General features: G+C 52.2%; 1 pseudogene; it reads left to right on the top strand.

Annotated features, from left to right (window-relative positions):
• Positions 1 to 399: 399 nt before the first annotated feature.
• LOC127034935 (nck-associated protein 1-like) overlaps positions 400 to 12,858 on the top strand; it is a 52,037-nt pseudogene continuing 39,578 nt past the window's right edge.

Below are 12,858 nucleotides of genomic sequence, written 5' to 3' on the forward strand. Positions count from 1 at the left end.
GCACTCTGCCTCTGTTTGTAAACAGAATCCTAACTCCCTGCCCTGGGGCACAAGCTGGGAGCAGCACTTCTCCTCTGCCAACTCACATTCCACACTCATGCGGTGCAAGTGAAGAGCTCACCTGCTGTAGGCTAACTGGTGCCCCCGTGGCAGGCCAGGGTCGAGGGGCATTTCCAGAGCTGGGATGGAGGGTGGGGAAGAGCCCAGGGCTGGGATAGCAGGGGCTGTGGGTGCTCATTGAGGAGCATCACTAATGGGCAAGGGATAGATTTCTCTGGCAGTCAGGTAGTGCCTGTTTGGGGGCGTGCAGGGACAGTTCTGACTGCAGACAGCAGGAGCCCCTGGAGCTGTCCCTGCCCTGCCCTGCTGACGCCCTGGGGCTTTCTCTGTTACAGACATGCTCAGACCCCAGGTCCAAACCCACTTTCTTCACCGAGAAGACCATGGAGCCCTCCATCAAATACATCAACAAGAAGTTCCCAAATGTGGACTCACGGAGCAGCACGGTGAGCAGCCTCCCTCAGCCCAGGCTCAGGCCCTGCCACATGGTACAGCTCTCATTTAGATCAGTACAAGCCTCCTGCCCTGACACAGCACTCGGATATATACAGCCTTCCCACTGCCAGCATGGCGCTCAGACCTCTCCAGGCACCCCCTCATGCTGGCATGGCACTTGGATCCATACAGCCCCCACCCCCGCCAGTGCAGTGCTCGGATCTGTACAGGTCCCCCCTGCCGGCACGGTACTTGGATCTGTACAGGTCCCCCTCCCTCCTGTTGCCAGCAGATAACTGCCTGAGGCCAAGCAACAGCAGGGGGGTCCGTCGCCTGGTGTGCTGCGCCAATAAACACACCAGGGTGGAGAAGCAAACAACCAAATTTATTTGAGCTCAAATAAGGTGCCAGGGAGAAATAACAATCTCAGATCCTGCACCCCTAAAACAAGCAGTTTCTTCCTTTTATATCCCAGTTGTTTACTACAAAACTTTCTTGCTGACTAGCTGATTTCTCACTTCCCCCTCCTTTCCCATCCAGCTGCAGTATCTTTTCTCATTCAATCTTTTGACTTCCCCCTTCCTCCCCCCTCTCCGCTGCTGAGACATGTACACAGTATCTTAAAACGGCCTTGAGCGGGCTTTAGCCGAGCTTCAATGTATTACAGCAGAGAACTGGCTGTTACAACTGAAAACTAACTGCTAACACTACATTTTTGCAGCTATTAGTACATTAGGTTACACTAGGTTACACAAAGTGTTTAATCATGGAGGAACATTGGTTCATGGAGGAACATTGGTTTATTGAGGCCTACAACAGGAGGGTTTCATTGACACTTGTGGTCTATCACCTTTCCTAGTTACCCAGGGTTATGCCAGAGTGACACCAACAACTCCCTCCTTTGAGAATACTCAACAAACTTTTGGCTGAGTGTTCTCACATTTAAAGGATAACATGTGATTAAGCTCTAGGGAGCTGGAGTGCTTTACAGCAAGCAAACAAGAGAAGAGTAATGATACACAACACCACACCAGTGAGCAGGAGGTGAACAATACCTTCTCCTAGTTCTCCCGGGTTGAGCAACCAGCCCCAGAGGGAATCAGAAATAGTAGGTTTCCTTTTCTGGGCCTTCCACTTTTCAAAAGCCTGTTTGGCTGACAGGATGTGCTTGTTAATATCCTGTGCGCTTTCTGGGACATAAGTACAGTATTCATCCCCTATAAGGGTGCACACCCCGCCCTGGGAAGCCACACTTCCACCCAGGAAGTGTCCACATATGTCTTCATGATCACAGATCAGATGGTACTCCTGATGCATCTGTAAGGGCAGTGGGCCAAGTCTGGTACTCAAGATCACTCCGAATGGCCATCAGCTGGTCATTCAGGAAATCCTGAATTCCTAAACATACTAGATCCCACTGCAATGCCTTCCCAGCCTCAGTGATATTTAATACCATCTTTTCTTGGTGTAGTACTATAATACACCTGTTATTTAACTATTCTCAGGTACTGTCAAAAGGCATTCCCAATAATATCATACATTATTAGTCACTGGAATGGTTTCAATATGGGTAAAATTTCTAGTAGCAGAACAAACTCTTTGGGTACTTGTTATTTAAAATCCAGTTAGAGAGAGCTATATATGCTGAAGGATTTATCCAAAACATAGGGCGCAGCCTGTAGAATAAACCCTCAAATCCATTCAATACCACATTCCCAAACATGGGTCCCACAAATGTCCTCCCACCAGTGTATAATTCTTTGTTTCTTCACCAGGGTCAGTTCTTAATGTCCTTTCTAGTCAGGAATTCCTGGACTTTGGCAATTTCAGTGGAGCGAGTGTTCCTTCTTCTTTCCCAAAACAGTCGTGGTGCAGCATCCTACAGGGCAGAGGTTACTAGCACATAACCCTGTAATGGTTTTGATTCTTTTAGAAAAATTCAAAGGCACAGTAGATCTGTCAATGGATAAGGGAGAGGTTACTAGCACTTCACCTTGTACTTTTTCCCTGCTGTCCAAAAGGCACAGTGGAGCTAGAAGGTGAAATAAGCTAATCATCAGTGGGAGAATTCTCCCAATGTGGAGTGGTCTTTTTGCAGTGAGAATCTTGGGTCCAAGCAGTCAGTCTTTGGCACTTCACAGCGGTATTGGTAGTCATCAGGACTTAAGGGCCTTTCCAGCATGGAGCCAAGGCAGTCTTTCATCGGTGGATCTTTACATCAATCCTGTCTCCTGGTTCCAAGGAGTGGAAGGACTGCTAGGGTCTTTGGGTAGCGCTTCTTTACCTGTGAGAAAAGAAATTTAACACATTTCATTAGTGCCTGGCAGTGTTTTTCAGATCTCATAGCTGTGTGGGCAAATTCAAGCCCTCCTTTTCCTAGTTGTTAGCCGAGTCTTAACTGTGAGCAGTGTCCTTGAATGGAGTCAGTGTCTTATCTATAGCCTGAGCTTGCTAGCTAATTCTTTTTTCCAGTTAACTCATTCTGTTCTTTGTTCTTCTTCCTTTCTTGTCTTCTTTTAACCTGAAAAGGAAACTTCCACTTTTTACTTATACACCTTTTTCCCAACAATGAAGACATAAACATTGTCATTATACAGTACATTAGTCTTATTATTTAATATATGCCACACACACCCTTTTACTAAAATAACCTTATTACAGAGCTTTGGAGCAACAAGCCAGGACAAGCACACCCACTTTGAGGAGTTCATTAAATTTAACCTCTAGTCCAATAACTTTCCACCATCCCCAGCCCTCTGGCTAGAAATCTGAGGTAGCCAGAAAGATCCCATATACAATATGGGGAGTGGGTTAACTTTTCATGTCCTTGCTTTCAAAGACTGTTGGTATGCAAATTTTAACAACAATTTTTGCAATTAACAGTTTGACCAATGAAGTTTCTTTTCCTTACTTAAGGAAATGCATTAGATTTTAGTATATTACATTCTCCTGATTTATCCAAACACTTTGTATTCCAAGTTGAACAAAACAAGTATCTGCATTTTAATTTAACCTTTTTGTTTGATTTTAAACTAGACTATTTTATAAAAATATTAAACACAAAAATTCTGGACACAAGACAAACACCACAAGACAGAACATAGAACACAAAACATAATTTCTATTGTGCCGGTAAATGCATGGTACGTTGAATGCTGTTCAGCTGGCATCAGTTTTCTCTGATTATCTGAAAGACAAAAAAAACAGAGGTCTACCCACCCCTTCTGGGCAGACAATCATCGCTTGAAATATACAAATACCCTTGTTGACTTCAGGCAAAACAAAGGAATTACCCCATATTTTCTTGTATTTGTTTCATAGGCAGCCCAGGTTTTCAATTACATAACACTGTAAACATTCTTCAGCTAATTTAACTAAATTCATAGAATCATAGAATATCAGGGTTGGAAGGGACCTCAGGAGATCATCTAGTCCAACCCCCTGCTCAAAGCAGGACCAATCCCCAGGCAGATTTTTGCCCCAGATCCCTAAATAGCCTCCTCAAGGATTGAACCCAGAATCCTGGGTTTAGCAGGCCAACTCCCGCTCCTCCCAATGATGGTTAAGGTAATTCTGCTGCCCCCTGCTGAGGTTCCCCAGCCTGGACAGGGTGGGACACGAGACCCCATTTGTTGGCCCCATCCCTATCACCTACCTTGAGCTTTTTGCCCTTGTAAGGATTCTTTACGTGCTCCTCAGCATCCATGATCAGCTCCGTCAGCGTCCGGAATTTCCTCACCTCGGTGGAGATCTCCATTGTTCATAGCTAAACCAAATGATTGCAATCCAATAATTTCTTTACCTGAATTTATTTACAAACATTTCACAGACACCAATAACTTTTTTCTTCAGCATTTTTACAAAGTTCAACTGCTGTTTCCTCCAGCAACTACAGAGTTAACTTCTCACTCTCCCTTAAATCACTTGCTTGTCTCCCAACAGCCACTTTTATCAACTCAAATCACCATTCCAGTAAGTCCTGAGTATTTGAAATCTCCATGCTTACACTTACTGACTCCTTCCTTCCACTACACCCTTAAAATTTTCCAACCTGTTTTCCAATCTCTCTGTCTGTTGCCTGCCCGCCTGGGCCCGATCCTGCTTTTCTTGCTGAACCGTCCCTTCCATGGGCACCAACTTGTTCCACTACCAGTTTAGCTAGGAGGGTGGGCTTCTCAACTAGCCCCCACCCCTCCTGGTCTCTTCCCTTAAACATTCTTACTCACAAGACTACCCGAGTCCTCCTTCATGAGGCTTGCCACCTGGACGAAAACGCATGGCCCATTGGGCAAAGGCCATTTACTTAACATATAATTTAAAGGACTATTCTTAGAGGGTTTACCCAGAGACTCATTCATCTGTTTGACACTTAAACAATAAAGAGAATTACACAGAGAGCAGAGGGAATTACAGTCTAAGCCAGACTTTCCCACTTCTATACACTGACCGCTACAGGGGGCGGGACAGAAGGATCTCAGTTCAACCTCAGAGCTTTCTCACACACATGGCTTCCACTGGGAGGAATTACGAACGAGAGGTTCAGTTCCGCCCACACTCCTAACGTCCAAATGAACAGAGCAGAAAAACAACAGTAACCGGTTAAACAGAACAGAACCAGAACCAGATAGTGTTTCCTTATCCTATCAGGGCTCACTTTTACTCATGCAGTTCTCAACAAATAACACCAACAGTACCAAGCAAAGCAAACATAAAATAACAAGGGTAAAACAAATAGATGGTGTAAATTCTGCAGGGCTCCCCCCTTCTTAATTGCTCACCAAACTGTGACAAATTTCTGTTACCAATCTATCCCTCGTGTCAGGTGATCAGGCTGACACTACAGGATCATTGGGGGAAGATAAAGAAAACACACCATATAACTGAATTTTAAAGCTTCATTAATAAAATAATAAAACAACAACGGAGAGTGTTGGGAACGCTCCCTCATCACTCAGGAAAACATTAATGCCCCAAGCCCCTTTCATACCCACACATGTACGTCCAGACTGGCCACTTCTGTGTATAATGTTCAGAGGAGGGGGAGAGGTGGACAGGAGATTATCCTATATACAGCTTGTCCAGAATTTCCAACATGCTTTTGCTCTTGGGAGGGCTGTTCTCTTACACCCTGGAATCTCCTGCGGTGTCTCTTTCAGAGATTCCAGTCCAGGTCGGCTGCCTGTGGCTTCTTTGGTGTTACCAAGCCACACCGACTCCAGGGTCACAAAGGCACATTGTTGGATCTTACTGGACAGATAATCTTTGCAAATGTAATCTCAGTTCTGTAACTTGTATTGCCTTTGGTTCGCCTCTGTCTATATATTTTTCACAGCCAGCTGGGGCTGAAAGCAGCCCCTCCTTGCACCAAGCACAGTCTGCGCGGATTCCTGACCCTTAACGCAGAGCAACCCCCCTCTTCCATCCCTGGGCCAAGATGATTTTTAAATTAACCCGTTCCTTTCCTCAATAGACAAATTTGCTCACGCTGTGTCAGGGCTTTTTGGTGATTAAACGCTCCTCTTAGATGTATGATCTTATCTAGATTGAAGTACCTTCTAGTGGGCATTGTTTAGATGAATTTTCAAGCATGTAAATATTCCAATTCTCTAAATACCTGCAGGTTGTTGAACCATAATGTACATACATGTAATATGCTGGGGTACTCTTAGGGGCTGAGATGGAATGTTTAGACTGCCCCCCACCCCTTTTTCCACTTACACACACAGGGAGGGTGCCCTGTCTGCGCTAGCGGCTCATAAACTACGGATTTTTCCCTACAGGGTACTCACACAGGAGAGGCTAACGAGGATGGCCACGACTCTCCTACACCTCCCTTCAGCAAAGAGCGTCGGCTAGTCTCTGAGAGATGGTGCTGCTTACTCTGATTGCATCCAGTGAGATGATCAGACTGTCAGTAGCCCACACGGAAAGGAAAGGGGGAGGGAAGATGGGTACACACACTCCTAGACCCAGGTAGCTTCCTCACCGGACGATGCCAGGCCGAGTCAGCCCACCATGGGTCGGACCTCCTAGAGATCCACTAGCTACCAGGCTTGCGTTAGAGTAGTCCTGGTCACGAGCTTTTGCTTCACAGGGTATTCTGGGCGTTTTCCGGTAACAGTCACTCATACTGCCCTCCCCCCCTTTTTTTTTTTGCAGCCACAACAGGGAGAGAGTGCACTAGGACATAGGGTCTCCCCTTTCTAGACAGGTCCCTCCTTTGTCCCTGAACTATCCCTAACCTGCTTTTGGATCCTTGCACTCCACCAGACAGGGGGAAGAACAGGAGCTATGGTTTGTTTTTTTTTTCTCTTTTTCTTTTTTTTTTTCTTTAACCAGAGCTTTTCATACAAACAGTTTCAGAACCTACCTGTTCACAGACAAAACAGGAGTAATTGTACTGTGATTTACTGATCCTTCAGGTGGCCACCTTTCCTGACCCTCTAATTTGTACTGAGGCCAGTCCACTGTACAAAACCTTTGTAACCTATTTTTTGGATAACGGGTCCAATCCAAACACCTTCCAAATCTCCAGAATGCATTCTAGGCGGGAGCACCTTGCCTTCCCCACCTTGCTCTGCCCCTGCCCCGTGTCGCAGGTAGACACTGGGCGTCCCCAGGCCCTAGCAGAGAGAGTCCGGACAACCGGACTTTTCCTACCTTATCCAAGGGACCGGTTCCTCAACGTCGCCCGGGACCGGTTCCACACCATCGCCCACAACTGCTTCTCCACTATTTGAGCGCGTTGCACCGTTGTGCCCTCTGGGGTCGCTCACACTGCGTCTCCGCCGAGGCCCCTGGTGAAGTCACCAGTGTGCACTGGGCATCGGTCGTCACCGCGATCCGTTGACCTCCAGAAGGGATCCAGGCAAGGCTAATTTTCGCCTCAGCCCCACGTTGGGCGCCAAGAACTGTTGCCGGCAGATAACTGCCTGAGGCCACGCAACAGCGAGGGGGGTCCGTCGCCTGGTGTGCCGCACCAATAAACACACCAGGGTGGAGAAGCAAACAACCAAATTTATTTGAGCTCAAATAAGGTGCCAGGGAGAAATAACAATCTCAGATCCTGCACCCCTAAAACAAGCAGTTTCTTCCTTTTATATCCCAGTTGTTTACTACAAAACTTTCTTGCTGACTAGCTGATTTCTCACTTCCCCCTCCTTTCCCATCCAGCTGCAGTATCTTTTCTCATTCAATCTTTTGACTTCCCCCTTCCTCCCCCCTCTCCGCTGCTGAGACATGTATACAGTATCTTAAAACGGCCTTGAGCGGGCTTTAACCGAGCTTCAATGTATTACAGCAGAGAACTGGCTGTTACAACCGAAAACTAACTGCTAACACTACATTTTTGCAGCTATTAGTACATTAGGTTACACTAGGTTACACAAAGTGTTTAACATGGAGGAACATTGGTTCATTGAGGCCTACAACAGGAGGGTTTCATTGACACTTGTGGTCTACCACCTTTCCGAGTTACCTAGGATTATGCCAGAGTAACACCAACACTCCCACTGGCACAGTGCTCAGATCCGTACAGCCCAACCACTGCTGGTGCGGTGCTTGGATCTGTACAGGTCCTCCCTCCCCCCTGCCGGCACAGTACTTGGATCTGTACAGGTCCTCCCTGCTGGAGCGGTGCTTGGATCTCTAAAGGTCCACTTCCCTCCCACTGGCACAGTGCTCGGATCCATACAGCCCCACCACTGCTGGCATGGCGCTCGGATCTGGACAGGTCTCCCCTTCCCCCTGCCAGCACAGTGCTCAGATCCATACAGCCCCACCCCCTGACGGTGCAGTGCTTGGATCCGCACAGCACCACCCTGGCATGGGGGCTCTCAACCCAACTCCAGCTTGAAGGCTGGAGATGCCCAGGGATGAGTGTGCCAGGGCACTGTGTCCAGCCCTGCGTGTGTCAGTGATCTCTGTCCCCAGTGGTGAGGGGTTGGGAGCTGGTTCTGTGGTTCTCAGCCACACAGCTGGCTCCCCCCATGGCCAGTCAGGGTGAAATCTACTCCCCATGTCTGTCCTTTGCTTTAGCAACACCTGGGCCCGGTGCACAAGGAGAAGGCAGAGATCATCAAAGTGTTCAATAGCTACTACCAGTCTTTCGTGGATGTGATGGAGTTCTGAGTGAGTACCTGCAGGGGGCATCACGGCCCTGGGGAGAGCGGGTGTCGGCCAGTGGCTGGGGGCATGGAGGCTCTATGCTCTGCCTCCTGGCTGCACTCACTGGCTCTGCTGGGAGGTGACTGTGTCTGCCAGGCTGAGCCGGCAGCGCAGCCAGGGCTGGTCCCGGGAATCACTCCAGTCCCTTTGGAGTGGTGCGAACAGCCAGGCCAGGGCCTGCCCCAGCCGGACTCCCTCAGGACCCACTTGCCTGGAGGGGTGCAAACAAGCCCCCACCCGACATCCCCCCCTACTTGGTTGAGACTGGCCAGGCTTCTGCACCAGTCCCAGGAGGCTCAGCTCTGGGGAGACAGTTGGGGCCCCACAGGTGGTGCGAAGCAGAGGCTGCCCAGAGCTGGAAGTGCACTGGGGTCTGGCCAGGGGGCAGAGAGGAGCTGGCGGGTGGGGCCGGGGGCGGAGGGGAGCTCTCAGCCAGCTGGCAAGCAGGTCGAGAAGAGCAAGTAGTGGGTGGGGGGGAGCCAGCGGCTGGCAGGTTCTTGGGGTGAAGTGCAAGCAGAGCAGGCCGGGGGCCCCTTCTGAGCATGGGCCCGGCTCCATGGTGCCACTGTAAACCCGGGACTGAGGAGGGTAAATCCGTTGAAGACAGTTGGATGGCCAGGTGCTGTGCTCATGGGCACACGTGGGGGATGCTGGACCCAGCTCTCACTTGCTTTGCACCAATCTGAGTCAGTTCATGAGGGATGGAGCAGCTGCTGCTTAAACCTGCTGCCTGTGTCATGGAGGCTGCCTGGGGCTGTGGCCGGCCCCATGGCCTTAGCTTCCACGTGAGCGCTTCCCATGGCTCATTCCAGGCCTGGAGTCTGCATCCCTGCACCCTGGGCACCAGTTACACCAGGGCCTGTTGCTCCTGGAGCAGAAGGGGGCATTGGGGAGACTCTTTACCCTATTGTAGGTGCCAAATCTCGGGTGAGGAAGCCACCTGCCCTCCTTAGCGTACCCAAGGCTTGTACGTGTGTAGCGGAGACCTCTGCCCCTGCTGACACAGCCATCTGTCCTAGAATGCCAGATCCGGTGTGGGGCTGCTGGGGCTGAGGCCTGGGGGAGGGCAAATCACAGCTGGGAGCTCTTAGGTGCGACTGACACAGCTTCCCTTGGCAGGACCATGTATACAAGCTGCTGAACACCATTGATGCCAGCCAGTGCTACTTCGACATCGTGAGTCCCGGCAGGTCCCCTGGCTGCAGCACATGGGCAGGGGCACAGCAGGCTGCGGGGGTGGTGCATGGACAGGAGGCTGCAATGGCAACGCATGGGGAGGGGCACAGCAGGCTGCGGGGGAGGTGCATGGACAGGAGGCTGCAAGGGCAATGCATGGGGAGGGGCACAGCAGGCTGCAGGGGAGGTGCATGGACAGGAGGCTGCAAGGGCAATGCATGGGGAGGGGCACAGCAGGCTGCGGGGGAGGTGCATGGACAGGAGGCTGCAAGGGCAATGCATGGGGAGGGGCACAGCAGGCTGCGGGGGAGGTGCATGGACGGGGGCTGCAAGGGGCGGTGCGTGGGCAGGGGCACAGTGGGGACAGACTGCTGGTGTCTCTGCTTCCCTGGAGAGGCAGGAAGATTGTAGGGATGATGCACTGGTCTGGGAGTCAGGGGATCTGGCTTTGGGTCCCAACACAGCTGCAGATCCCTGGTGTGACCTCTGGCTACATCCTCAGGTGCTTGGCTAGGCACTGTCCCCAATGGTTCCCGCAGCACCTGCCATCTTCTCTCAGCCTCTCTGGGCCCCAGCTGCCCCCTGGCAAAGTAGGGATAATCCTGAGGGTAAATTACCAGAGGCAGGGCTGGCCTCTCACTGTGTCCATGCAGCACCTGGGGCCCCGATCTCTGGTGGGCCCGTAATGCACCGAGCACTGTCCCACCCTGTGGGGGCTGCTGTTCCCCCAGGAATGTTGTCCAATACCAACAGCCAGCAAGGCTGTGTTCAAAGAACAGCCTAGGGGGTGCTGGGCTGGGGAGTCCCCACCGCATGCCTGGCTTTGCAGCTGTCCTCTCTGCAGGACCCTCCATCTCCATGTGCTGCATGCATTGCATTGCAGGGCACATCCCCTCCAGCAGGGGGCAGCACACACATGCCCCCCCATGCACATGCAGACACACCTAGAGCAGGGCTCATCCCTCCAGCAGGGGGCAGCACACACATGCCCCCCCCCATGCACATGCAGACACACCTAGAGCAGGGCTCATCCCTCCAGCAGGGGGCAGCACACACTTGCCCCCCCATGCACATGCAGACACACTCAGAGCAGGGCTCATCCCTCCAGCAGGAGGCAGCACACACATGCCCCCCCCCCATGCACATGCAGACACACCTAGAGCAGGGCTCATCCCTCCAGCAGGGGGCAGCGCTTGCACATGTGCACACACATACACGCTATTGTTCCTGGTCACTGACACCCCCCACTGTGCTGCCCTCCACAGCACGTGAACTACGACCTCACCAAGAACTACCTGGACCTGGTGGTGACCTACACGTCTGTCATCCTGTTGCTGTCACGTATCGAGGACCGCAAAGCCCTGATTGGGATGTACAACTGTGCCCATGAGATGATCCAGGGCAGCTGGTGAGAGGGAACTGGGGGGAGGGGACTGAGGGGGGTTGTGCAGGAGAGGGTGGTTCACACAGCGCTGGGCTGGGCCACGGGATCCCTGCTGCCGGTTATGTGTGGGTCAGAGGGCTCCGTGTACAAATCCCAGAGGTAGTGCCCATGTGGAAGAGTGAGGTGCACTGGCAAAGCCAGCAAGGTCATTTGCCATGAGGTGCATGACCCAGGCATTGCATTGCAGTTTAGGGAGGTATGCACAACCCAGGCATTGGGGGGCAGTTTGCTGAGGGGTGCATGACCCAGGCAGTGGGAACAGTTTGCTGAGGAGGCATGAACCAAATCTCTGCCCTTGCTGTCCCCATGCAGCAACCCCAGCTACGCTCAGCTGGCCCAGATGGTGCTGGAGTATGACACCCCACTCAAGGAACTCACAGAGGAGTTCGGGTCTCACACCAAGGTGAGTGACACTGGCAATGGGCTATGCTCATGGGGGGAGGGGGTGGCTGGCACTAGTGATAACCACTGGACGCAGCAAGGGGCTGTGGACCAGGGGAGGGGATGGCTGGTACAAAGTGATAATCACTGGGCACAGCGAGGGACTGTGGACCGGGGGAGGGGGTGGCTGGCACTAGTGATATCTGCTGTTCCCAGTTGTCACTGCATGAGAGCAGAGTCTGGGCTGCATGCACGGTCCTGTGAGAGGGTGCCCCCTGCCTGCCCCTCACCCAGGGCCGGCGCTACCATTTAGGCAGCCTAGGCAATCACCTAGGGCGCCAGAATAAATGGTGGGCGCCGTTTTGCTGGAGAGGGCAGCAGGCGGCTCCGGTGGAGCTGCCGCAGTCGTGCCTGCGGACGGTCCGCTGGTCCGTGGCTCCGGTGGAGCTGCCGCAGTGGTGCCTGTGGACAGTCGGCTGCTCGCGCGGCTCCGGTGGACGTCCCGCAGGCACCACTGCGGGCAGCTCCACCGGAGCCACGGACCAGCGTGGTGGGGCGGCAAAATTCCCGTCCGCCTAGGGCTCTCAAACCCCTAGCGCCGGTCCTGCCCTCACCCCTGGCCTTTTCATTGGGCCCCTGCCCCATGAGCCTCCTGACCCCTTCCTTTCCGCAACCTGATACGACTGCACACCCTGCAGCTGATTCGTGCTGAACCGCACCTAGGGAACAACTCTACACGCTCGTGCTGCACACAGAGCACTTCCTCACCCTTGTGTCCCACCCCAATACCAAGTGGCTGGATGAGGAACCCTGGTGGTCCAGCCTGTACTTCACCTTGGTCCCTTGGCCTGCTAGGGGCATTGGTTGGCTACTCCTTCATGGAGCCTTGAGCACAGGCGTGTACCTGGCGTGACTCACCTCCATTCTGATGCCTGTCCATTTTGCAGCGTGAGGGAGACACTGACACTCACCTATCTGCAATGTGCCAGGTTGCAGCCCCTTTTTCGGCTCCTTCAGAACCTCCTGCTGAGGTTCTGGCTGCACTTTTCCCCGCACCTCTTCATATACACACACCCTGTCTGCAGCCCCACGAAGTCACAAGACCTCCTCAGCAACCTCCTCCCGGTGCTGGCCAAAGTGCCTGTCCACAGCACCAGGAGGAGGGTGCTAGACAGGGGGGTGCTCTGCGACAGTGG

Source organism: Gopherus flavomarginatus, chromosome 15 (assembly GCF_025201925.1).
Source record: "Gopherus flavomarginatus isolate rGopFla2 chromosome 15, rGopFla2.mat.asm, whole genome shotgun sequence".
Taxonomy (NCBI): domain Eukaryota; kingdom Metazoa; phylum Chordata; order Testudines; family Testudinidae; genus Gopherus; species Gopherus flavomarginatus.